This window comes from Halichoerus grypus, chromosome 5 (genome assembly GCF_964656455.1).
Source record: "Halichoerus grypus chromosome 5, mHalGry1.hap1.1, whole genome shotgun sequence".
Taxonomy (NCBI): Eukaryota; Metazoa; Chordata; class Mammalia; order Carnivora; family Phocidae; genus Halichoerus; species Halichoerus grypus.
In genome coordinates, this window is record NC_135716.1 from 169,151,340 (window position 1) to 169,178,142 (window position 26,803).

The window sequence follows — 26,803 nt, forward strand, 5'->3', positions numbered from 1 at the left end:
AGATGAGTAAACTGAAAATTGCACTGGGGTGTGATCAATGTTATAAGGAGGGAAGAACGGGGGTCTAGAAGTTCAATGAAGGGGACTAGCCCACTTGGAGAAAGGGAGAACAATCCCCCTGGAGAAGTGACATTCAGGCTGGGTCTTGCGGGGTGCAGAAGTGACAAAGGGGGGAAAGAATCCCAAGAGAGAGAATGGCCTGGGGCAAAGGTGTGGAGACAGGAATAAGATGACTCTGGGCGCCCTTGGGATGGCCCGGAGTGAGCGGAAGAGCTGAAGGACAGCCGGTCTGTCGGTCTGTCTGTCGGGCCCCCTGTCGAGCCAAGATTCTCTCAGCAGTGGTTGGGTGGTTGGCTGGCAGCTCCTCCCCTGAAGACGCCTGGGAGAAACGGAAAATGGCCTCTCAGGCAGGAGGCAGGCAGGCCTGGGTGGAGGCAGGGGTTGGACAAAATGGCGCCAGGCAGCTCTAGCCCAGATGGTCTGACTCAGAGGTCACCGGACACGGAGGAAGCTGCCCAGACCAGAGAGGTCAGTCAGTGTCCTTTCCTAAGCTCTGGGCAGTAGCCAACAACAAGGGACTCTCCTGGTTTCTGCACTGAAAGTCCCAAACCCCGGGCACCGCAGGACGGTTGGTCACCCTGAGTGGTGTGCCCATGGCAGTCTCCCCCTCCCCCGCCAACCCTGGGAGATGAACGGACTGACCAGACGGACCGCCAGCCATCCTGCGCCCACTATGGTGCTTACCTGGCGCCACGTCTGCTGGGCCCCTTTGACGGTGGCTCCCGAGGCCGCCTTGCACACACCCGTCTCCCCAGACCACCCTGTCTGTCCGAAGTGCCCCCCAGGGAGACATTCCTGGGAGCCCCCCACCCGCCACAGGGTCTGGGCGGGCATGAGCCGGCCCCACACAGTGGGACTGTGTGTCCAGGCCTTACCCACGCCCACTACGGCAGCTGGCGGCCCCCAGCGGCCCCACTGGTCACATAGAGGGCCCATTGACGCCTGGGCCTTGAGGCTTGAGGTGGCCGCATCAAAGCTGAGGCTTGCTTGGTTGCCTGAGGGAGTGGGGGAGTTTATGCAGGGGAGGGGAGCTGGGAGAAGGATGCCCCTGAGCAACAGGGCCTGAAAACCTGACCTTCCAGAAGGCTCTGAGAGGCAGGGGAGAGCAGCATCCTCTGATCCCAGCCTTGCCTCTGAGCCAGTCCAGACTACTCAGTAGGTGGGGAAACTGAGGCCTGGGCTCAGAGTTTGGTTGAGGGCAGGGGAGGGCCAGGCGGCCAAAACAGCAGTCCTTATTTCTGTCTCCTGGAGATGCCTCATCTGCAGGCCCATTCTCAAATCCACCACCCAGGGTGTGCCCCCTGGTAGCTGGGGAGTCTCATCCCATCTTCAAAACGAGCTCAAACACCCCCTCTGCCAGGAGTCTTCCCCGGAACCACCTGCAACCACCAAAGAGCCTTGGCCTCCTCCAAGCTCTCAGTCCCAGGGCCAGCCTCGGTGCCCACCTTAGTGCCGAGTATCCTGCCTTACTTGGTGGAAGTAAAGGGAAAGAAGGAGGGAGGAAGGAAGGAAGGAAGAGCTTTAGCCCCTGGTGGAGCCCGGGCCCTCTGTCACTGGCCTTGAAATAGCACCTCCCAAAGGCAGCCCCCAACCCACCCCGTGTGAGGGGGGGGGACTGGGAATTGTGGGCCTGGGGTGGGAGTGAGACCCAGTCGTACCTTGAGAAGTTACAAGAACCAGAAACAGTGAGCCAATGCAGGAAAATATTGGAGCTGGCAGACAGAGAGTGCCACCTCTCATTAAATAGATGGGGAAACTGAGGCCCAAAGAGGAGTCTGGTCTTGTGTCAGGTCGAATTCAGCAGCAAGAAACCAAGTTTTCTTGTCTACCCAGCAACAGACCTTCCGCCTGGCACATAGCGTAGGAGTAAGGCTGACCAGGTTTGTGCTGTTGTGTAGGCAACGCGTTAATTCACCTCTCTGAGCTCAGTTTCCTCCTCTGTGAGATGGGGCTGGGAGCACCGACCTCCAAGGGAGCTTTCACGGAGTGAACGGGACCTGCTCTGTAGCCCCGTGCATGGGCTGGTGGGCAGCAAGGGCTCACTCAGCAGTCTGTCCCAGGCTGGGCTAGGGCCACGAGCTGCGCCTCCAATTCTATCACTTGCCAAGGCAGATGTTCTCAGGGCCAGAGACGGGTAAGCATGGGGGAGACTATAGAGAGACTGTGAGGCCCCTTGTCGAGGGCTCTCTGGGATGGTGGTGGAGAAGAGAGCGTTGTTTGGGGACAAGGCAACATAAAATGTGGTTACAAGCCCAGGCTGCAGCCGGGCACTGCCACTTCCCTGCTGTGTGGCCTTAGACAAAGCGCTTCAACTCTCCGAGCTCAGTTTCCTCATCTTTAAAATGGGGAGAACAAACAGTAGCCAATTCAAAGCTGGTTGGGTAGAGTCAATGAGAATATATATTATGTGCTTAACGTAGGGTCTGGTGCAGAGTGAAGCCGTCCATAAATGCTGGAAATTGTTGCTATTTAATGCCCCCACCCCCCACCCCCTGCCTCCTGGGCAAGAGCCTGTCTGACTCTGAGCGGGACAAGGAAAGTGAGACAGCTGCTTGTCTCCTCTCAAGGCCCAGCTTACTGGCCACCACCCCCCCCCACCGCCCCCCGCAGATACCTCCCTGGGTCCTTCCCCTGTCCCCTCCAGGCCTGGGGAGTGCCCTGCCCCACCCTCACTCACCCCCCCCCCCCCCACACACACACTTGTGGAGAAGGACCACCCAGTGTTTCTTGCTAAATGGGTGGAGGAAAGGGAGGATGAATGGGCAAGCAATTGAATGAACCAGGACTGACCAGCCTGGGAGGTTTCCAGCGGGCCTCCTCACTTCCCCTTTGCCGGCTGGCTCATTCTTTGAAATGGCTTGCTGGTGGGAGCCTGAGCACTCCCGTCCAATCGGCACCGCGGCGTGAAGGTTTAGGTTCCTCTTTGGGGTTTTCTTTTGCGTCTGGGAAGTGTTTTTGGCAAAAGGTTCAGACTTACATGTGGGCGGAAAGGGTGGATGCCCATAACTTACGATTTGCAGGGGTGACTAAAGTCAGCCCCCCTCAAAACATCCTTCACTGTGTGACCTGGTAACTAAAATTCCACCCTGATCACTCAGTTGCTCCTGGGAGCCCATCTGGGTCCCTATAGTCATGATACTTTGGAGCCAGTGGGTCCGCCTGGCCTGCTCACCTTTGTTTATTTTATTTTTTAAGTTTTTGTTTATTTAGATAATCTCTGCACCCAACGTGGGGCTCGAACTCATGACCCCGAGATCAAGAGTCTCATGCCCCACCACCTGAGCCAGCCAGGCGCACTCACCTTTGTTTAGAGGAGAGAGGTGGCTGGGTGCAGAGCAAGCAGAAGGTATTAAGGGAAGGGAAAACTCAGGGCTCTCAGATGGAAAACAGGGTGAAAGGTAAGAGGGTGGAGAGGAGAGGAAAGGTTCATTTTGGTCATGCCCCTGCCTGAAACTCAACTTGCCTGGGTGCTCTGTGGCTGAGCACCAACACCCCCACAGCCCCAGGAAGTGCCCCCCACTCTGAGGATTTCCCTGTAGTCCTACCTCAGTGGACCTCAATCCTGTTCCCTGCCCATGGAGGAAGTATGGGGGGGGGGCAAAGCCCCTCCCAGGGTTCTGCACACCCTCCTATCTTAGGAAGATGTGTCAGGTCCAGGAAGGTTGGAGTGAGGAGCCCCATGTTGGGGGTGGCCCAGGGGTTCCCCCTACAGAGCAGCCATATACCTCCCCAAAGAGGAAAAGAAGCCAGCTCTGAGCACAAGGCAGCTTTAGAAAAAAGACTGGAAGGAAAACACTAAAATGTCCTAGCTAATGCTACACAGTACAATTATGGCAGGGAGGCTTTGTCACTAATTATTTGGCAATTGAATGTTTTCTAAACCTATAAACACTGAGCTGGGCCTCCTACCAGCCTAGGCTGCAGTGTGGGGCCAGCCTGCTCCTGCCAGGCCAGGCGCCGCTGGCCATCCCCCCCTTCCTCTTGCCAAATCACCATGTCTGTCATCTTCCTCCCGGGCCCTACCTCCATAGGATGTAGAGGAAGGGTCTGCCCTGGGCTGGGCAGAGCCGTGCATACAGCAGGTACTCAGGAAATGCTCGTGGCCTACATTGTGGTCCCAATCTGGAGACAGTTTTCCTGGAATGCCCAGGGCTTGGGATGTGATGCGGACCAGTTGGAGCCGCTGATCTTCCAATGGACGTTTATTGAGCATCGACTGTATGCATGCCACACACTCTTCTGGGAACTGGGGATACGGGAGCAAACAAAAGGCAAAGATCCCTACCCCCGCCCCCCCACCCCGGAGCCGATGTTCTAGTGACAAGTGGAAAGAGTTCGCCTCTGGAAAATGCCCCAGGGAGATAGGCCAGCACCCCTCTGGTCTATGCCCTTCCTATCTATGCAGAATTTCAGCCTTCTGGGACTTCCATAAATGCTCCCATGAGCCCATTAAATCTTCATCACAGCTATCCCTACCTCTGTTGCAGAAATGAATACATGAGCAGACTCAGTAATGGTATGACCAACTGAAAGTAGCATTTAGGAGGAGAAAGGCAATGAGGAAGGGATATGGGATCCACATTTGTTGATGACTTACTGTGTGCCAGGCCCTGTGTGGTTCCTTTGCAAGAGTATCTCATTTCACTTCATCTCTACAGTAATCCATGTAGTAAGGGTTATTGTTATTATAGATGGGGAAACTGAGGCTCAGCAAAGGGATGGGACTCACCCAAGGTCATGCAGCTAGTAGCCCAAATGCATGTTAGAACCTGTCGGTCATCAAAGCCAGCCCAACAAAGCTCTTCCTTCTACCTGGCAGACATCTCTTCTTCTTGCAGGCCCAGGAACTTACCACCTCCATGGAGCCCTCCCTGACACCCCCAGGCAAAGTGACTTATATCCTCCTCTATGCAACCAACACACCTCTAGGCCCTTCTCAAATAATTCCAGACGGCTTCGCAGGAAGGGTAGAGTCTGAGATGAGTAGGTCTGGGAAGGAAGGAACATTGGTGGTCCAGGCAAAATTAATGGTGTGGGCTAAGGGATAGAAGAAGGATCACATAGAAACGGTTTCTTAGAGATGGGAGAGCTTGTGGGTCTTGTGGAGAGGTTGAGGGAGAAGAGGCTGGAGGGGAGGTGGGCCAGGCCTAGAGGTCAGGCATGGCGTTCAAAGCAGGGAATCCAGGCAGGATCCAAGCTGGGCAGTGATGTGGGACAGAGCATCCCGTGACGCACCGGGCCGCCTCTGAAATAGGCCAGCGTAGACGTGCACCTTGAGCGCGGATATGTGTGTGAACAGAGACCACAGGGGCCCTCCCGCGCCCACTCGCAAGCCCTATTTTTGTCACTCTCCAGGCACACATCTGAGAGATCGAAGCATACTTGTTCTCAGGCACGTAGAGTGAGTGCTCCGTGGATGGGCACGTCTGTGGTCTGAGGAGGACAAGGGCACTGGTTCAGAGCCGTCGAAACTCGACCCATCCCGGGGAGAATCCCAGCACCGGGCCGGTGACAATTTGCAGGGCACGGCACAAAAGGAAAACGTAGGGCCCCCTGCACAAAAATCATAAGGAATTTCGGGATGGCAACCACAGAATATTAAACCAAGCACGGGCTTCTTCTAAGCAAGGCACCGTGAGCAACTGCATGGTTTGGGTGCCCAGGAAGTTGGCCTGGCTTAGAACAGCCCTAGGCTTGGGGGTGGGGGGGCTGCGCCTAAGAATAAACCTCTGTCTGCCTTTCCTTCTTTTGTGTTTTATTCCTTGGACTTGGGCAGGCTCCCACTCTCCATGAGTCCACAATTTAAGAAATACTACTACTAATAAATTAAGCCTAGGGTAAGATCATACCTTGAAGCTTTTAGAAGCAGCAAGAACTAATTAGGGAAAACACGAATCCATCAACATCCCCACCCCACCTGCATTTTATGTTGTAGATCTCCTGAAGGATCTAGGAAATTTAAAAATAAACTCTAATCTCAACACCCAGAGAGAAAACCATTGTCATTCGGTCTATTTCCTTCCAGACTATTTTTCCCTGCGTCTGGTGTTTACCTCTGGAGTTACCTCTTCTCTCCGTGGGTGAGGCCAGGCGGAGACATACAAGATATCCAGGAACCTCATCAGGAATGTTAATGATCATGATACGTGTACATCAGGCTATGTCTAGGAAGAGACTAGTGTAGCTCTGTCCAACGGAACTTTCTGTGATGATGGAAATGTCCTAGGTCTGTGTCACTCAATGCTGTAGACCCTCGTCGCATGTGAATATACGCACAGTCTGTCCCTAAAATGTGCCCACCCAGTCCACAACTAGCACAACTGAGGGACTAAATTTTTAATCTTATTTCATTTTAATTATTTTAATTTAAATAGCCACATGGGCACGATAGCTACCTTGTTGGGCCATGCAGATGTAGGAGAGCGTCTGCCCGACTGCTCACCCAGCTTTATCTCTTGGAATGAGATTATGGACTTTTTCTTTTTCCAACTCGAAATGTTTGAAAAATCTTATACACAACAATCATGGATTGCTTTTGTCATCAGAAAAAAGCTACTAAAGATTTTTAAATTTGTAATACATTCAATGTATGGGGGGGTACACTTCAGATTTTTAAAAGCAAATCACTGGGGAAGATTGATCCTGGCAGAATGAGATCTATTTTTACTTTTCCTATCAATGTTCAGAAAAAGAATGTGGGGTTTAGAATCAGAAGCTGTGGGTTTGTCTCCCGGATCTGCCACTTACTGGCTGTGTGGCCACTTAACCTCCCTGAGCCTCAATTTCCTCATCTGTGAGATGGGGATATTGACGCTACTGACCTCCCGAGGCTGCTGTGGGGACTGAACCAGACAGCAAAGGGGAGTGCACAGGGGACCCGCGGAGCAAGGGAAGAGCTTTAGTGCAGATGATTTCTGCAGGGGTGGAACCGCGCCTCTCTGTGAGGGGCATTACTCACAGTTCTCGCTCGCTCGGCTCTGTCTGCCATTTCCTAGAAACCAGGAAATGAGGGGGGCATCTCCCACCGTGTGTTCAGCAGATGGTGCCAGGTGTTGAGCAGAAATAAAGGGGCTCTGTGACCAAACAAGACTGGGGAAGGCTGTGTCAAACCATGTTCAACAGAGTATCATGCTGAAGGACTTTTCAGAGCCTTTAATATGCTAAGGAACAGGCTCCTCCTCAGGCTGGTGTGCTGAGGAACCCACTTTGGGAAAAGCTGTTCAATCCACCCTGGCTACAGGCCCCGTGGGGGCAGGGAATTATTTTTTTCAAGGACAGAGGAAATTGTTTAAGACTTGAAAGAGAAATTAGCTGGATCCTCAGTGCAGAAAGGAAAATACAAAATTGGAATCAATAAATGCATTATTGTGTAGGAAATAAAATTGTAACAACTCAACTCTTAAATAGTTATAATATTAGCAGCAAACACTTACATATAGCTCGTACTAATGCCAGGCGCGATGTGCTTTACATATCTCTGCTCATTGAATCCTCACAACCCTATGAGACAAACGCTATTACTAAGTCAGTTTTATAGATGAAGAAACTGAAGGCCAGAGAGGTTAATCCACCTGCCCAAGGTCACCCAGCTGGGGTTCCACCCCAGGCAGCCCGCATCTGGAGCCTGTGCACCTCATCACAGCACCGTAGCTTTGAGCTAATCGAGGTATTCTCGATGGAGGAACATTCCTTCGCTTCCACTGGTCCCCTTCCTGGGAAGAACTGGTAGCACTTCCACAAGCCTGGTCGATCAGAACCACTTTCTTGCTGGGTGAGTCAACACTGGGCTTCAGTTTTCTCATCTGAGAAATGGGTCACTTGTCACCTGAGGACCAAAGCGGGGAGATTTGTAAAGAACAGTGCACGGTCCATTCAGAAGGCACTTGATGTATGGTGGCCCTTTTTCACCAGGGCATTGACTGAGGCCCAGAGAGGGCAAGGAACGACATGGTCGAAAATGAGCTTGGAAAGCACTCCAAAAAAGCTGGGCCAGAATCCCATGGCCCAAGCAAAGGGCTTCTTTCTCATCTGGCTAGGGCCTGTGTTATCCTTCTCGTGACGGCACTGTGAGCACTTTGGTGGGGGCCTCTCCCTCTGGGTTCCTCTCCCCGGGCCCCCAGCTCCCCTAGGGGTCCCTCCTACCGAGTCCAGATTCTTTGATCCAGCATCATGCCCGAGGCTACTGGCCTGGGCATCTTGCAGAAGTCCCCTGGAATTCCCTCCTCAGGTGGCCCATGCGGGGGGAGGGGCATGCACACACACCTGCCTCTGCCCATTTAGGGACCCCCATGCTTGCCTGGTGCTCATTCCTCTGCCCTGACACCCCTGAAATTGACTGCGAGTATTGGGCTCGGCACTTTCCATACATCACAACCCTACGGGGTCAGTATTTCGTCCAGAGGAGGAACGTGAGAAATGAAGGCACTTGTCTAAGGTCACGTCGTTTAGGAGCAGTATAGCAGGGCTTCAAAACCAGGCTCTGCCCACCCCTTCCACAGGCACAGCCCAGTGCAGGAAAGGCAGTTCCCGAACACCCATGCGATCCGCTATGCACCCCCACGCTTCCCCTGCTCCCATGCATGTCAGGGGCTTTGTTGCTGGGGTGGGAGTTGGGTAGTTGACCCTCATATCCGAGCTGGGTCCTTCCCTCAGGCTGGGCCAGCTTCTCAGGCTGCAACCCAAGGGGGGAGCACAGGGCTCTGAGCTCAGAAGGGGCTCCCGCACTTGGGTTAATGCTCTGCAGCTGCCATCTTGAAATTCTTATTTCATCTTGAATTTCGTCTTTGGATTTGTGCTTTGTAAGTGAAGTTGGATGAGACAGAGGAGCATGCGGGGACTTGGGGCCTGGGCTCAGGCGGGCCAGGCATGAGTGTGGGCATGGGGAGGACAGGTGCACATGACCCACACACCAAGGTTTTGGGGGGGAGCGGATGTCTGAGGGTCTGCACTCACCCCACAGTGTCCCCATGTCCAGGGGAATGCAACATTAAATAGCAAATACAAACATCATGACAAGTCAAGAGATGCCATGGAAGAAATCTAGGAGCTTTCAACAGGGATCCTATATGTTCCGCAAGTTAGGTAGCTGGCCCTGCCTGAGGATTGGGGGAACACGTGCAGTCCCCAAAGATACAGCGTGGGTGGCAAGGGAGCCCAGACCCATGCTGCTTTTTTCCCACGTGAGAGGAGTGGCAATTCCTCGGGTAGTCTCCTGGGGCATCCTGGGCTTTGTCAGGAAGAGAAGACCCAGTCCAAGGGCCTGGGGACGTGCAATTCCTTCCAGTGACTGACCTGAGTTGGGCATTTCTGCCTGGGACTGCTCGAGGGTACGCACCAGCTCAGACTCCCGGGGTGGTCCCATACCCTGAGCAGAGGCTCGCCTCCCAGCTAAGCGCAAGAGGGGATCTGGACTTCCGTGCCCTCCCTGGCTGGACCAGGCCGCAGGCCAACACTCAGCCCCCTGCCCCAGGGAGGCTTGGCCCAGAAGAGTGGGCCAGAGGTGGTGGGTGGACTCCTGATGGCTTCCCTACCCACCCGGACAGTGGGCTGGTCAGACAGACACCTGACCTGGGGTTTTAGATACATCGCGGCTGATGAAAAGCTCATAGTGGCCCCTACTGACTGGGGGAGGCAGGACTAGGCTCAGTCAGTGACATCCTGAACTTGTGATCAAGGTCTGCTCAAGGTTGGGACTCAGTTTGTGCCCATTCAGGGAGCTCAGATGAGGGTCTTGGATGTCTTGTTCACAGCCGAGCCCCCAGTGCTGAGCTAGATCTAACTCATAGGTTGGGCTCAGGAAATACAGCTGGGGGAATGAATGAGTAAACACAGTCTGCTCAGGGAGCCCAGCCCTGGACCCTGAGAAGATCTGAACTTTCAAATCAGCCAGACCTGGCATCTTTGCTCTGCCACTCCCTCCCGTACGGCTAGTTGCCTTCCCTTTTGCTCAGTTTCTTCATCTGCACAATAGGGAGAATGACAGCACAGAGAATTTACTAAGACAATATTTCAAGTGCTCAGCTCCGCCCGTAGCCCATGTGAAACGCTCAGTGTGTGAGAATTAATACCATTATATTAATGCTCAGAGTTTTCTCTCTGGCTCTCAGATCTCAGGCCTCAGCATTTTTTGAGTGTTTTTGTATAGTTTCCAATTTTTTCCAATGTGCTCATATTGGAGCTGACCCTTGAACAACACGGGTTTGAACTTCAAGAATCCACTTATACGTGGATTTTTTTTCCCCATAAATACAGCACAGCACTGTAAAAGTATTTTCTCTTCCTTCTGATTTTCCTGATAACATTTCCTTTTCTCCAGCTTACTTAATCATATAGAATACATGTGACATACAAAAAATTCATGAACAGTTTATGCTATCAGTAAGGCTTCCAGTCAATAGTAACTAAGTTTTGGGGAAGTCGAAATTTATATGCAGATTTTCATATGCTGCACAGGGGTCAGCGCCCCAACCCTCACATTGTTCCAGGGTCAGAACCAGTTTTATCACAGGGGCGGGTGTGTGTTGTGTGACGGACCCAATCGATGCTGTATCTTAACAGCATTGTTTTAAACAGACAGTAAATGAAAGGAGGCAAGTCAGAGTCAGCTTCTGTCACGTATCCCCTGGGGTCCCAGCCTCTGGAGGCCCTGACAACATTTGAGGCCCTGTGCCCCCGCTCTGGGCATGCACCCCTGCCCTGCATGCGCCCCTCCCCCCACTCATTAGCCTTCAGGTCAGACCAGTACCAGCGAGGGGTTCTGGGTAGGACCTATGGGTGTGGTGGGGCCTCCGTCACAGCTCGGCAAAGCCCGGCCTCCACCTTAGGCCCCGGCGCTCGCCCCACCCGCACCGTGCACCTAGGAACATGCACATGCTCACACAAGCAAACATGCAGCAGAGGCCACACCCCCTACAACAGACACCCGGACTTTTCAGGAACCCCTGTCCGTGGGGACCAAGGGACACCTGGTGATGTGGTCTGAGGGAGGCCGCAGGGGAAGCTGCTTTACCCCTACCCAGGCTGGTCCTGCTTCTCTGGCCAGGAAGTCCCTCCTCTTCCTGGGAGTCCCCAGACACCTGCCAGTGGCCCCTGTCCAGTGGGCTGGTGCTTGAGGGACAAGGCCTCACGGGGAACCCGGGACTGACGGCACAGGGTACAGGTCCCGGCCCAGAACAAGGTTTCCCGGCTGGGAGAGGCCTCAGAGATGCCTACAGGGGACCCATCATCTGACAGGTGGGGAAACTGAGGCCAAGAGAGGGAGGGGCTGCCCAGGGTCCTCAGGAAGGTGGCAGTGGGGGAGGTGGCCTAGCCCCATGGCCGTGCACCGCAGAGGCGGCAGCAAGGAAGGCAGGCTCTGGGTGGTTCGGCTTCCCCACACATCTCCCTGGGGCCATGTGGGGGCCTTCCAGCTCCAGTGGTCTGATCTTCTGGGAGCTCTGGAAGGCTTCAGGGAGCTCCAGGTGAAGTCCACACAGCTCCCTGGGTGGTGGGGGAAAGAGGATGCAAATAGGAAGGGGCCCTAGGGACCTGGGTTAACCCCCTGAACTCATTTCTGGCCTCTTCTTCCTGTGGGGTCAGTTAAAAAATAGCCTCCCATCTGCCAGGGCTGGGGGTGGGGGAGCGGGCTCCATCTGGGGCTGTTCGGGTCCCCCTAGCCTAGTACTCAGACCTGCTCACTCCAACACCGCCCCCCCGCCCCGAAGACCAGGCTGGGCTGTCTGTGGCGAGGTGGCCCATCTGACGAGTTCTTTCTCCCTTTGACTCAGCACTGAGTATCACCACCACTCTGCTGAAGCAGTCGCAAGCCCAGGGGGCTGTCGTCTGAGTCTCTGCCCGCCCATTTTATAGATGGAGAGGGTGAGGCGAGGCACGGTGGCATCAGGACGTAGGGCAGGATCTGTCCACCAGCTTCTAGGCCAAAGCCCTGCCCTTGCTTCCCAGGGATGCTGGACTGTGCCCCCCTCAGGGAGCAGGCAGCAGGAATAGTGGGGCAGGGTCTTTGCGTCCCCAGATTAGAAAGCCCACCGTTCCCTGGAGCAGAATCGGCAGTCTACCTGGGTGTGGCCCCGGGAGGATGAGGTAGTCAGCCTCACCTGGAGTCAGGCTGACCTGAGGCCGATCCCAGGTGCCCTGTTTCTCTGCTCTGTGACCTCAGCCAGGCCACTTAGTTCTCAGACCCTCAGGATCCTCATCCGTAAGATGGAAGACAGCCATGCTTGCCCTGGAGAGTACTTGTGAGGACACACGGAGATGCACAGGGCCTGGTATGTGGTGAGCTCAGGTAGCAAATTATTAACAAGTATGAGGTCTACACACGCCTGAGGTCATAAGCACCCTCAGATCGTGGTCATCTGTGAGGCTGTTCTGGTTGGAACTGAGTATCTGGGATGGAAACCATAAGCCTTAGACCATAATGTGGACAAATGGCTGAGTAAATGGGTATTTTCAGCCCAGTGGAACTGGCTGGCTCAGAACTGGTCCTAAGGGAGGAATCTGGGATGGACCTAAGATGTGCATACCAGGGTGTTCCCGGCAGCGTCTTCATAACAAATGCACAAACACCCGAAAGGGCCAGCCACGAGGGAACACTACGGTGGTCCAGCGGGGAAGCGGGGGTGTCTTCACACTCCCCCTCCCCGTCCCCCCCAACCCCCCCCCATGCCCAACAGCACAGACACATGCCTTGCCAATGGGGAGGGGATTTAATGAGCAGGGCAGGAAACATACACAATGTATTGGTGCGTTTCATAAGCAGGTTGAAAACAGCATGTAATATATGTTCCCAATGTTAGAAAAGAAAAGGAGGTCGGGGGAGGAGAGAAGAAATTAAACCTATACGTACAGTAGGAGCACCAGAGGGCTAAAAACCAAAATGTTAACAATTGTTCTGGGTGGCAGGATTATGGGTGGTTTTAATTTTCTTCTTCGTAATTTTATTATTTTCCAATTTTTCTTTAATGAATGTGTATTATTCTTATAATCAAAAAAAAATGTGTTTTAAGAGATGGAGTGGGGGGATTAGAGATTGTTCTTGTCCTTTAATAGACTCTAAAACTGAAGCCCAGTGTGAAAAAGATGAATATTCATTCATTCGCTCATCCATCCATTCATTCCCTCACTTACTTATTCACTCATTCATTCATTCATTCATTCATTCATTCACTCATCTATCCATCCATCTGTCCATCCATCCATCCATCCATTTTCAAATGCTTCTAGACACCTCCCTAGAGCCAGGGTCTAAGCTTCACAGCCAAAGGGCTGAAGGTGACCCATCTCTGATCTCAGGGAGGTCACAGTCTGGGGCAGAAAAGGACATGATGGCAAGTCCTTACGATGCCTTCATACAAGGGACCACAGAAGTAGTGAAGAGAGGGGGGCCAGGGCAACCTGGGAGCATCAGAGATGGTCTCACAATGAAGGGAAATTAGGACAGGGCTTTGGTGCACATGCAGGAGTTCTGGAGTTCCAGAATGGGGGAGGGTACCACTCGCAAAGGCATCATGGGCTATATGAGAGAAGATCTACTCTGTGTGGGAAAGTGTGTCAGGAGATGAAGCTAGAATGTTCTGCGAGCCAGGTTCTTCAGCGGCTTTGAATTGCCTGGCTGTGCCACTCAGTGGTCGCATGACTCTGAGCAAGCTGCGAAACCTCCTGGGCCTCAGTTTCCTCACCTGGAAAATGAGCTAACGACCTCATCAGGTTACTGCAAGAACCACGCTAGGCAACAACTCTAACACACTCAGAACAGTACCACGTGTGTAGACAGGGCTATAACACGGGTCGCCTTGATTATTTGCTATTATTTACACTTTATCCTGGAGGCATTCTGGAAACCAAAATGTTCTTAAGCTAAAAATTAACGTTAATTCATTCATGTATGTATTTCATTCATCTGCCAGATGTTTATTGAGACCCTTGTATATACCCAAGCGTGTTTTTAGGCACTGGGGGTAGAGTTGCCAGACCAAATACAGGACACCCAGATTATCTGAGTTTCAGACAAATAAAGAATTGCAATATTTGGGATAACTTTATATGAGAAAAGTGTCTGTCGTTGGTCTGAAATACAACTTAACTGGATGCTCTGTATTTTTATTTGCTCAATCTGGCGACTCTGACTGGAAATGCAACACCAAGTGAAAAAACAAAACCCTTCCCTCCTGGGGGGGACATTCTATGGGGGAGAAGAGACAATTCATAAGTAGAGGCATAATTTCTCAGGCAAGGATAAAGGTGCTGAAGAAGTTTAAATCAAGGAACAGGGCTGTATTGATTTCCTAGTGCTGCTATAACAAATTACCACAAATTTCGTGGCTTAAAACAACACGCATGTCTCATCTTACAGTTCTGGGGGGTCAGAAGTCCTACATGAGTCTCACTGGGTTAAGATCAAGGTGTAGGCAGGGCTGTGTTTCTTTCTGGAGGCTCTGGGAGAATCCATTTCCTCACCTTGTTGGGCTTCTAAGGCCACCCACTTTCCTTGGATGGTGGCTCCCGTCAATTTTCCATGTCACATTACCACTGACTGTCCTCTCCTGCCTCCCTCTTCCACTTCTACAAGGACCCTTGTGAAAAATTGGGCCCACCGAGAAAGTCCGGGATAAGCTCCCCATCTTGAAGTCCTTAACCTTCATCACACCTGCAAACTCCCTTTTGCTGTGTAACGTCACATGTTATTGGTTAGAGGGCTTGGGATGTGGATATCTTTGGGCGCCATTATTCTGCCATTATTGAACCACAGGGGCTCAGAGAAGGCTTTTCACAGAGGGTGACAGGGACCTGAATGAGGTGGTGAGTGGACCATGCAGACAGAATGTGAGGGGCTCTCCAGGGAGAGGGAACCCTATGTGCAAATGCCCTGCAGTGGGGGGTAGGATTGGTATTTAAGGACCAGCAAGGAAGCTAGTGTGGCTGGATACAGGGAGGGATGGAGAGATGAGGATGGAGAGATGGAATGGGGGGCCGGCCGTGCAGAATCCCAAAGAGCTAATCCCTCCCCCACTCCTGTCCTTCAATTCCCTAAACCCTGTCCCTAACACCATCCTGCTCTGCTAAGCTGACAGTCACTCCAAGAATACTTGCATTAAAGACCAAACTCCTCCCAGAAGGATTGTAGGATTAGAAGGAAAGTTTCCCTGCAGCATGAGGGATTCAAGCTAAATGTTTAGAAGAACTTCCTGTGTGCTAGCAGGAAACGGTCAGTTACCTGCCAGAAAGTTTGGTAACATGTGGGAGACTAGGTCTTGACTGAAGGTCAAAGGGGCCAAGTGCCCCAGGACCCCACATTCAGGGACCAGCCAAGCTCCCAAGGTGAGTGGTGAGTCCTGACCTTGACCACTGGCCACACTGTGACCTCAGGAAGCCACGTCACCTCCCCAAACCTGTTTCTCCAACACAAGAGAGTTGGACTCAAGGATCTTCAAGGTCCTCCCAGGGTTGACCAGCTGTAATTTCCACACCCTAAGACTCTCTGACTTTAGGGATCGTATATTCTAGGACAAAAACCTCATAACTGTGTGACCGCAGACAGGTTTGCCTACCCTGCTGAGCCTCAGTCTGGGCACTGTAAGTGGGGGTGACTGCAGAGCCCACCTCCTCGGGCGGAGTGACGGTGATTGGGCCGAGCACACAGGCAGCACTCAATGTGAGCTCCAGGGACAAGGATTCTAAAGTCACTCTCAGGGCCTCAAGTCTGTGACCCTATCTCCAAGAGCCTGACATTTGCCGGCTGTGGAATTTCAAGTCTCCAGGAACCCCCCCCAGCAACTGCCAGCGTGCCCCCAACGCCCTGGCCTCCCCCATGTGCTGGGTGGCAGGCCTACCCCATGACCACATGAAAAGCCATTCCCCCAGGGTGTCCCCACACCTGGGAAAACCGGCAGCCTGCCCGGCACTGGCCCCGCCTGGTGGCTGGAACACCGGGCAAGATCAATGAAGCCAGGCTGGGCTCCCAGTGCAGCCACCTTGTTCCAATCAGGGCTGGGCGCCTTCCGCTCCGGACCCCCGCCTGGCCCCGAGCTGCTGCCCCTCCCGGGCCCTGCCCAGCAGCCCACGTTTCCAGCCCCGTGACCCCGGAGAAACGGTGCCCACTGCCTGACTCCCCTCTGGCTGCAGGCTGCCCAGACCTGGGCGTTGAAGAACCAGCTGGCCGATGGGGCGGCCAGAGGAGGACCAGGGCCCCAGGGTAGGGGCCGGGTCTGGTCCTGGCATTCGGGCATCAAGCCATACAAGCCCCTCCCACCTCCAGCCTCAGTTTCCTCCACTGCACGTCGGGCTACTACAAGTCACCCCATCTGGTTCTGGGGGCCATTGTGAGAAAAGCAGAAGAGACAGGAGGCAGAAAGTGTTTTAGGAAATGTGGACATGCCCGGTACAGAGGAAGGGGGAGAAAGCAGGTGGGAGAAGCCAGTTCTCCCTTCCTCTATCTGGGTCCTTCTCAGCCTCCAGGTCTTGGCTCGGATGTCACCTCCTCTGAGAGACCCTCACTGAGCACCTGCTCTAAAGTATGGGTGACCATCTCCTCCCCCTACACACCCACCCAGTCATCTTCCATCCCTTGGTCTTCGTCTGTTTTATCCAACATCCCAAGATGCTATCAAATATTGGCGTTTGTCTGTTTACCTCCTTGTTTATCTCCTGCCTTCCCCGCCGAATCAAAGCTGCATGGAGCTGCTGCCTGTTTTGTCCATACCTGTACTCCCCGCACCTAAAACAACCACCGGCACGTAGGCTGGAGGTACTCAATGAGTGTTTGCTGACCGAGCAAATCTAGAGCCTCCTCCCCGTCTGCTTCTCATTTCTCCTCTTCCTGTCCATCCCAGCTCCCCGCCTCGGGCACAGGTCTCCCTGAGGACAGGACTGGGAACATTTTCCCCTGCGCTCCTATGGATGGGGCCAGGCCTCTGTGAGCTGAAGGAGCTTCACATCATCAAGCCCAGCCCTGATTTGACTGAGCCTCAAAGATGGGGCAGTAAGAGGGCCCAGCTCCCACCGTAGGTCTGAGCACCTTCTAGGATCCCCTTCCAGAAGCCCCCTCAGGTGCAGCCAGAGACACACAGGTGCTAAACGTCACATTCTTGCCAGTGACAAATGCATGCCAACAGTAAATGACAAAGAGTGCCCAGTGTTTGAGCCTGTGGCCTAGACATGCCAGGCAGGGATTTATGAGCCTGCTCAGGTCTCTGTTTGGCTCTGCCTACATCCTCAGCACCTCTCCGAGGGCCGTGGGCCTGGTAGGCAAGGAGGGTAGGTAGGCTGGCATCACTCCGGGAGCAGATCTCCCTGGCCGCACCCCCCAACACCAGCCATCCAGCCCTGCTGGCCTTTGGTCTCTCGGGGCCACCTGTGGACCCTGGGCCACTGCTCTGTCTTGCTTCCATGGTGTCTACGCTCCCTATGTAGCCAGGCCAGGCAGCCCAGGCTGCCGGGTGCAAAGTTCAGCTCTCACATTTACCTGTGGGGTGAACTGGAGCAAGTGACTAACCTTCCTGTGCCTCAGTTTTTCTAGTGTTATAATGGGGATGATGACAGGGGGCCCAACACATAAGGTGGCCATAAGAATTAAATGAAATAATACCTGTAAAGCATAGATAACATTCTTTATTATAACTGAGGGTCCCGGGTTCCTGGGGTGAGCAAAGCACAATTTCAGCATCAATAGAGCTTGGTTCAAATCCCAGCTCTGCCGTTTCCTGGCTTCCTCAGTCAAGTTCAGTTCCTCGCCCATAAGGAGGCCCAGTGACACATATCTGGAGGACTACTGGTAAGATTTAAGGAGCTCAGTAGGGAGCATGCTCAGCGGGGCCTGGGGACCCAGAAATGCCCCATGTGGGGGTGCTGCCATGAGGAGGATGGCTTCAGAGGCCACCAGATCATTTGGCTGAGATTGAGCTGGTAGATAGGAGAATCTTGTTGAAACAGTGATCTGGTCGAGAATAAACACTCCCCAGTTTTGACACACCATGGGCAGTTTTGCAACCATATACAAATGTAAGCATTTTTGTCCATTTTTTTTTAGAGCTTTGGTGGGGGTGGGGAGGAGCTTTTTCTATTTTTTCCCCTTTGCTTTTCTTTTAAAATGTTTTATTGTAAAATATAGTAACAGAAGAGTATATAAAATATAAATATTGCTTTAAAAATAATAATAAGACAGACATCCAGAATAAATAATAAAACAGAAGCCACTTAGCTGTGGCTTCCAGACCTGGACACTTAGGGCCTGACAGGCTGAGGTGGACTGGGGAGCAGGAGAGGAGGGACAAGACCAAGCCTGGGCCTTCAAAAGGCTTGTGTAGGGGAGAGCTGGGCCAGTGGGCAGGAACTCAGAGTCAGGTCCAGCTGCCGGTGAGCCTCCTATGTGACCCTGAGCACGTCTCTGACCTCTCCTGGACCTCAGGAGCCCCAGAACTGTCCTAGATTAACATGGAATTCTAGAACATTGAAGATGGACAGTCCTCCTGAGGATCAAGTGTGGCCCAATGCACTTAGCTCCCTGATGAGGTGTCTGATGACCAGAGAGGGGAGGGACTTATCCAGAGTCACCCACCAAGAAACAAGGGGACGGCTCCCCTGGAGCCAGCAGCCAGGTCCATGAGCCTTGGGCCTAGCCCAGGTTATAGGTCATAATCGTCTTTAGGCTCCCTTCAGGCCCAGTTTTCTAGGATTCATTGAGGACTGGGACTCCTTTGAGTTGATCAGGACATAGGGTGCAACTGCTTCCCCAACCAGGGAGGGTGGCAGAGGGAAACTGGAGCATGAAAGAGCGGAGGAAGCCACAGAGAAGAACTTTCAGGTGTTTAGAACCCAGCACTGGCGAGGGGTGGGGGAGGCCAGGACTCCAGCTACATCCCCGGCCAGACTGGAGACAGTGACCCACATAGAGAGCTAACACATTTACAAGCCGAACAAACAACTATAAAACCGGGACACCCCCCACCCCAGCCGTCTGGATGCAGTCCCCATCCCTATCGCACAGCCTGGTATGGAGTGCTCCACTAGCCACTGGGCATGCGCCTGAGCACCCTCACTTCTCTGGCCTCTGTTATCCCTTCTGTTATTTGGAAAAAAAAAAAAAAAAAAAGCTTGACCACGTGCACCGCCACCCCCACGGAGCATGGTGAAAATGAAATATTGCAGCCCGCGGAGTGGTTCAGACACTGGCTTTGGAGGGAGAGGGACCCAATTCCAAATCCAGGCTTCCTTGCCACGTGGAACACTCTCTGAGTCTCAGCTGCCACATCTGCGCAATCCACACGATTGTTCTAAAGTTCATCTCGGATAATGTCGGCAAAGTAGGTGCTCAAAAAGACATGACTCCCCAGGCCGGGGGAGATGTCGCCATTGGCTGGCAGGGTGACTTGTGGGCAGGACTGCTTACCTAATTTGGGGGGGCTCGGTGCAAAATGAAAATGCAGGCCCTTTGTTCAAAAAGTCTGAAGGATTTCGAGGCAGTGAAGGCAGAGCAGGAGATCAGGCACGGGCCCTTCTGCAAGCAGGACGTGGGGTTACAGGCCTGGGGAAGCCAGCCCTGCCAATGGGGCATGGGGGGGCCGCGGAAGCCCAGCTCAGGTGGAGGGGCTGAGGCCCTTCCCCTGGGGCTCCCACCGCCTCTCCCTGGGGCTGCAGCTGGGATCCCGACCGCCGGGCCCTGCCACTCTCGTGGCCACGGGAAGCAGCATAAAAGACCGACTGTTCTCCACCTCGTTCTGCCCCGTTTTTATCTCATGCCATGCATACAGCACATAGTTGATTTCTTTCCGCAAAGGGCTGCGCTTTTTTTCTTTTCCAAGGGCGACACTGGAAAGCCATGTGGCTTTTATTGCTGGCAGGAATGTCTGAGGCGTTCCTTCACCACCACATGAAATGGAGCCGTAATCTTCATCTGCGTAAGGCCAAAGCCCCCGGTCGCCTCAGAGCCATCAGCCTCTGAGATTAATTAAGGCTTCACAAGGACTGACAGCCATTAGGACCTTTTTGGGGAGGTGGAAAATCCCTAATGGGACTGGGTGGGCGGTGGGGTGAGGAGGGCCCACCACAGGGAGGAAGGCACCCTGGACCAGAATCAATGAGAGAGGGTGGGATGGGGTTCCAGACTCAGCCCCTGGCCTGGGCAGTGACTTTGAAGGAGACCCTTTCCCTCCCTGGGCCTCAGTTCTGCCACTTGACAAACGGGAGATTTGGATATGATATCTCAGAGCCCTGTTGAGGCTGACTTTCTAAAATTCTGAATCCTGCCCACAATTCTCATGCCAGGATTCTAATTCTCTTCCATGACTCTAACTTCAAGCATCTGATTCTGGTCCATGAGAACAGAGTGTGGGGCCAGGCTGCCTGGTTGGAATCCCGGCTCCATAGTTGCCCAGCTGTGTGACCTTGGGCAAGTTTACATCTTCAGTTCTCTCACCTATAGAATGGCAGTGATGCTGTACCTCCCCAATAAGGGTCCTGTGAGGCACAAATGAGCACAAAGTGTGGGATTAGGCCTGGCATGCCGGACTTAACCGTAGTCAGTAATGATTAATAGAGCTCAAGATTCTAATCCCGTGGTTCCAATTCAATTCCAAATATTGGTTTTGGACTGGCGGCTATTCTTGCCATCTGATTAAGGCTTGGAGATGTTTTGGACCTGAATATCCTCCCTTCTTTCCTCCACAATAGGGAGTACGAGAGGTGACAGCCACAGAGGAGCCCTTTCCCTCCCTGACTGCCAGAGCTGAAGCCCCTTACTGGGCCGGGGAAAGAGTATGCCCTTTCCAGAACCCTCCTGGGCTCTGAGTTACCCAGGTCCCTCTCACCAGTCTCTGTCCCCTGCCCCCCACCAACGAAGAATCCTCTGATTTGATGACTCTGCCAGCAGGGAGTTCTGCACCGGCCCGCTGATGTGGCCAGAGAGTCCCGGGCACTCTGACCAGCCAGCAGAGCAGAGACAGTCTGGATCAAGGAATCCTGTTGAAACAAGGGCCCTCCGGTTCTGAGGCCCAGAGTGGGGAAGCTCTTTACTCTCTGAGCCTCAATTTCCCCATCTGTAAAATGGAGAGAATAAAAGATCCTGCAGAAGCCCCTTGAGGGTTAGCCGTAATTGAGGTGAAACTCCCAGCACACAACAGGACTCCAACTAATTAGGGAAATTATTAGTCATAGACCAAAGGGCTCTACCAGAATTATTTCCCTGTTTCATAAATGACCAAAGTGAGGAGCAGGGAGGGCAGTAGGAAGATCAGACCCCTTGACGGGAGCCGAAACCAGAGCCCGCTTCCCTGGCTACTGATGGGGCCTGCCTCCTCGCCCCTGGCCAGGCACATGCTGAGACCACCTCTCTCCATCCTTCTCTCCTGTCTCTCCAATTCCCCAAGCTGAGTGCCCTCTCAGGAGGACCTACAGGGGAGTTGGGGGTGGAGGTCCAGGGCTTCGCAAAAGAGGGAGTCAGTGCCACCTGAGGAGGTGGGAGGTGAGGAAAGGGGCCCCTTGGACTCGACCCCAAAGTCACAGTGAAACCTACCTGGGGGTCCACGGGGAGCCAGCCTGGTGCCTCCAGGGACCGTGGAAGCTCACTCCTACCGTTCCGATGGGGATGCTGAAGACCTGAGGGAGACACCCAGACTCTGGCATCTCCCCTGGAGCAATGGGTGCTCACGGTCTCATCTGTACGTGAGGCACTGGGGGACCATCGTGCAGGTCCGGGTGGATGTCAGGGGTGGCTGTCCGCCCACCTTGCTTTTGGTCGCACCATGCTGCCCGCTGGCCTTGCCAGGGCTTAGTCCCAAGTCTTGCCTCTTCCTTAGTGAAACAGGTCAAGTCTCTCCCACTTTCTGGGCCTCAGTATCCCCATCTGTCCCACTGGGGACTACAGCTGAGTCTACCTCCTCACAGGCAGGTTCTGAGGCCGGACGCGAGCATGAGGTGGGTAAGCCTCAGCAGACGACCTGTGCAGCCCCTTTCAGCCTCCCAAGCTGGGTTGGAAGGTTCTGCTGATTTCCACACCTATGGCTGTTTCACCAGGTCTATCGCCTCCCCACCCCACCCTCTGCTGGCTCCATCACCCTCGTGATCACTAACGTTTATTGAGCACTTTCAATATCTAGACGCCCGCTCCTCCCAATGTTTTATTCAACCAGTGCAGGGGTGCATAATCAGGTGGTGCCTCTGATCACCAAATTTTGCGTCCGATCAGGCTTTAACCCCACTCTGGTTCTCCCTAACCCAGAAAATATTGAGCAATATTTCTCTTTGTTTCGATGGGCATAACACCTACCCCCACATGATTGCTGGGATGGAATGAAAGCCTGTGCTTAAAGCCCAGACACAGGGCCTGGGCACGGGACTACCTCAGCAGTCCTCCCTGTTGCTGTTCCTCCCCTTCCCCCGACCCCGCCAGGGTTCGGAGGAGCCTCCGCGAGGTGCAAAAGTGACACATGCAGTCAGCGGGAGAGCCAGCAGCTGTGTCCTAACCACAGGGCTCTCTCCAGCTCCCCCGCCCTCCCCTCACAGTCTGGCCCTTTCCAAAAAAAAAAAAAAAAAAGCCACCCTGTAATTTGAGAAGCACACTTGTCCTTCTGCACATTCGGGAGCCTTCCAGAGAGGCTACCCACAAGGAATTCTCTGGGGTAAGGGCCCCCAACCCTGCCAGCAACAACCCCTGACCATATTGTTGTTGTTCTTCATGACCCTTTCTCACTAATTTTTATGTGTGCGTGTGTATAAAAATATATATGCATAAACACACATATCTGAAATCGGGATGCATGCAAGGCTTGGTTTAACTAGCAGTATTTTCTTTCTTTTTCTTTCACATGGAGCGATTGATGGCATTTTAGATGTGGTGAAACACAATGCTCCTCCCCTCCTGGAGGGAGTCTAATCCTCTGGATTGTGAAATGGAGTGATCAGAACCACCTCCATTCACAGAAGGGGAAACTGAGGCTCACTGAGGGACAGAAATGTCCCATCTTAAGTTCCAGGCCACCAGGCAGGAGGGCTTCACCAGAGTGAGGGTGTGGAGGCCAGGCTGGAAGAAATCATTAACTTCTAGGAGACAGTCCTCTGCTAGTAACTGGACTGGGGCTCCCAGGAGACTTGGGATAAAGGGAACGCAAGCCTCCTTGGGGATGGGGAGGTAGCTAACAGTGTCAGCTGAGGCCCAGAGAGTGTCTGTCTGTAGGAGGCTAGGGGGTGGGGGCCAGTGGATTTCCAGTGAGGGTCTAAGAGCCTAGGGGAAAGAAGGTGAGTCTTCTTAAGGTCCAGGCTCACGTAGCCCTGTGATGGTTGCTGGAAAACCCTCCCGCAAGCCGCCTCTGCCTAGAGGCAGGTCACAGACAGGCCTTACCTCCCCCAGGCAGCCCCTAGGCGAACCAAGGGGGATGCAGGATAGCCATGGACTAGGCTCTGAGTCCTGGAAGCTTTGAACATGAGAATTGGATATTTCACAAATGGGAAGTATGAGGCCCACAAAGAGGAAGAGACTTGCCAAAGGCCCCCAACAAGGGGGAGGCCTTATTTTTTCAGTGTGATACAAGTGATAGCTTGCATGGATGGAGCACCCCCATGTGCCAGGCCTGTGCTAAACACCTTAGACACATTTCTGTGAGGAGGCCACTATCATTTGCCCTACTTTGCGGATGAAATAGACAAGAGTCAGAGAGGTTTTAAGCAATTTTCCCTAGATCACAGGTAGGTGGTGGAAGAAGGCAAACTGAGGCAGTGGAACTGCAGATCCAGGCCCCTTCCACAACCAGTGAACTTCTTAGGTTTTCCATGCTACATATGTCCCGTGTCTGGCACACTTGGGGGATCCTCACCTCTCCCCAGGCACCAGACTCTTGAGGAATCAGACCTGCCCTTGTAAGCTCTCTGGCCTGTGGGGAGACACATGCAGGTACCTTACTACTACCATCACTTTTAGGGTGCACTCCTAGACCCCCTCAAGCGGCCAGAGGAGAGCACCCTGACACAGGGTCATTTTGACCCCATGGATCCCACTCCCAGGGGCAAAGGATGCTGGCGGGGTGGGGGGGAAGTGGCCCCCAGATCCTGAGTTCTGTGGGCCCCAGGTTGGGTCCCTGCTTACTCAACTCTGGGCCAAGGTAGGCCCAGACCTCCTGGCTTCCTCAGCCTGCTGTGGACAATTTGGGCTGCTCTTAGGTGGGAGCGTTTCAAGAGAAAGCAGGAGATTTGTACACCAGTCCACTAGAAGAGGGAAAGGAGGTGGCTAGCCATAGAAAACAGGGAAGAAGAGGGTATCCACGTGTCCCACGTAAGGGAGTGGGAGCTGTCCAACTGTCTCTCGAAATGGTAAAAAGAAAACAGAAAGAGAGAGAGGTGACCCTAGGTTCATTGGTCAGGGATGGGGAGGATGTAAGTTAGCCATAGGTAGAAACTGGGAATTTCTGGCCTGTTCTTCTGCGTGTCCTCCTCAGCCTCTGGCCCCTCAGGATGGGACAGGAGAGGACTGTCCATTTCTGGCAAGGAGAACGTTCTGTGGGTCGGAGGGCACAGAAACCGTCGGGTGCCAGAGATGCCAGGGCAGTGGGCATCTGTGTCCATCAGGGGCAGGCAGGTAGGGCAGCCTTTGGTCTGACACAAAGCCGTTGGCTTATCCTGTCCGCATAGATGGTGAGGAATCGTCTGGAACGTCTGTCCAGGAAGGGCAGTTCATAGGAGGCGGGCCGTTGCGCCTGGACGCGGGACCGAAGCTGGCACACGTCTGTGGGCAGGGCCTGGCCGGGCAACTCCGCGGCGGGCAGAGTGCAGGCGCCAACTAGCGGTGGCTCCCGAAACTGCTCCCGGCCCGGCGGGCCCCGGCGACCGCAGGCTGGAGACCCAAGCGTCCCCCGGTTCCCGCGCCCACACGCCCACACGCAGTGAGCACCCTCCCGAGGCCTGGACCTCGCCGGATCCTGTGCCAGGTGCCGAGACCCACAGGAACCGCATTTTCAGGATGTCCGTTTGTGAACCCGCCGTAGGATGAGGGAGAAATCGGGCGGAGGGACAAGTAAGGGCACGGGTGCAAACCGAAACCACTAGACGAATCGAATTTACAAACCCAGACACATTGGGTCCTGGCCCCACAGCCGCTCCAGGGCCACACGCGTCGCTCCCCCTCCCCGGTCCCGGGCGGTACCTGGCCACAACTTGGTGGGCCTTTTGGCGGGAAGCTCCCAGAGGTCGGACGCGCCAAGGCCCTGGTGCCTCGTTTTCTTCTGGTTCCGCCGCTACAGCCAGCGCTCCCGAGAGAGCAGGGGCCTTGGCCCCGGCGATCTGCAACTCCGAGATGCAGGCTCTATAAAAAGATGCCGTAGGGCCCTTCGCTGTCCCTGCCTTCGAAATGGCCCGAGGGGCTGACGTGACGCTACGACAGGGGCAGGGACCAGCTCTCCAGGTGGTCGAGGTTGGGCCAGAGCCGGCCCGCCCTGAAGCGCACGCGGGGCTTGAATTCGTTGCGCAACGACGAAATGGCGCGCACTGGGCCGGGGTCAGATCTGGGGCGCGATCTTGCGGCCAACTTCGGACCCTATCCTTCTTCCCTTCTGAGGCTCGGAATCTGTCGTGCTGCACCTGTCAAGCGCCCGGAACAACGAACATTCAGCCCAGTCTCCGAGACGGCGGGGAGACTCGGCGCGCGCCCGTCGGTTCCCTAGACTCCAGGGAGCCCATCTGAGGCGACAATCCAGAATGAATGGGGGCTTGATTTTTGCAGTTCGCCTCCCCGCTGTAGCTTGTCCTTAGGCCTAGGAGGCGGGAGAGGCCAGGATTGTTTGCCGTGAAGCCCTGGGAGTCGCTGGGCCGCGCGGGCGGGAGTGAGAGCGACGGTGCCTCCGCGGAGCGGTCTGCGTCCCTGCGGCGCGGCCGAAGCACACCGCCCCGTAAGACGGAGGCATGGGCCCTCGGGGAGCCGGTTTGCATCCACACGGAGGAAAAAAATTGCCTCCTCTGGAAGCCGGGGGGCCCTTAGCTTGGCAGCGATCCTCGCGTTTGCCGCACGCTGGTCTTCCTGCCGTGGACCCGCGTCCTCTTGCACGATGCGGGACCGTGGCTATATGCGCGGGGCAAAAATCAGGGGGAAACACTCGCGTTTTCCAGGCCCCATCGTGTTTTTCAAAGAATCACAGGCCGCCACAACGAAGAACGACGAAGCAAGGCCTGCACGGTCCTGAAAGTTGCTTTGGGGGGAGCGGAGAGGAACGGGGTTTGTCACCCCCAAGCCAGATTCCAGCCCGCGGGGGACACCCGTCTGTCCCCGGTTGGCAACGGGGCCAACGAGGCCGGGCCCAAAGCCGCGCTGGGCTGGGAGCTGCAGAGGCGGCTGCTGGTGGTGGAATCTCGTGTGCGGTGGGAGCTCTTGGGCGGAAATAATTGGCGGGACGGCGGGGGGCGCCGGGCACCGGGTGAGAAACCTCTTTGGGGCAGCTCCCCGCTCGATGTCGCCGGCCTTGGAGCCCCCGCGTCCCTCAGCTAAGAGTGCAGGCATCAGAGGCCGAAAGCAGCCGGAGCGGGGAAGGCCCACAGCCACCGGCAGCGGGGAAAGGGTGCGAGAAGGGGAGCCGCGGCCCCCGCGTCAGGGAGCCGCCGCCCAGGAGACAGCCGCAAAGGAGCCCTCTGTAGGGCCCGGGCGTTTTAACCACAGTTTTAGCATTGACCCCGGGGCCCCCGAACTTTCGAGGAGCCCTGGGCTAACGCGCCGGGCCCCCGACCCGGGCGTCCTCCCCGGGGCGGGACCTTCCGCCCCTCCCCGTTGGGCGGCCTTCGG

At 54.5% G+C, this 26,803-nt stretch overlaps 1 protein-coding gene across 3 annotated transcripts in view; it reads left to right on the forward strand.

The window, feature by feature from the left end:
* Window positions 1-26,803, forward strand: part of RUNX3 (RUNX family transcription factor 3) — a 65,326-nt gene that overhangs the window by 8,759 nt on the left and 29,764 nt on the right. The window lies entirely within an intron of this gene.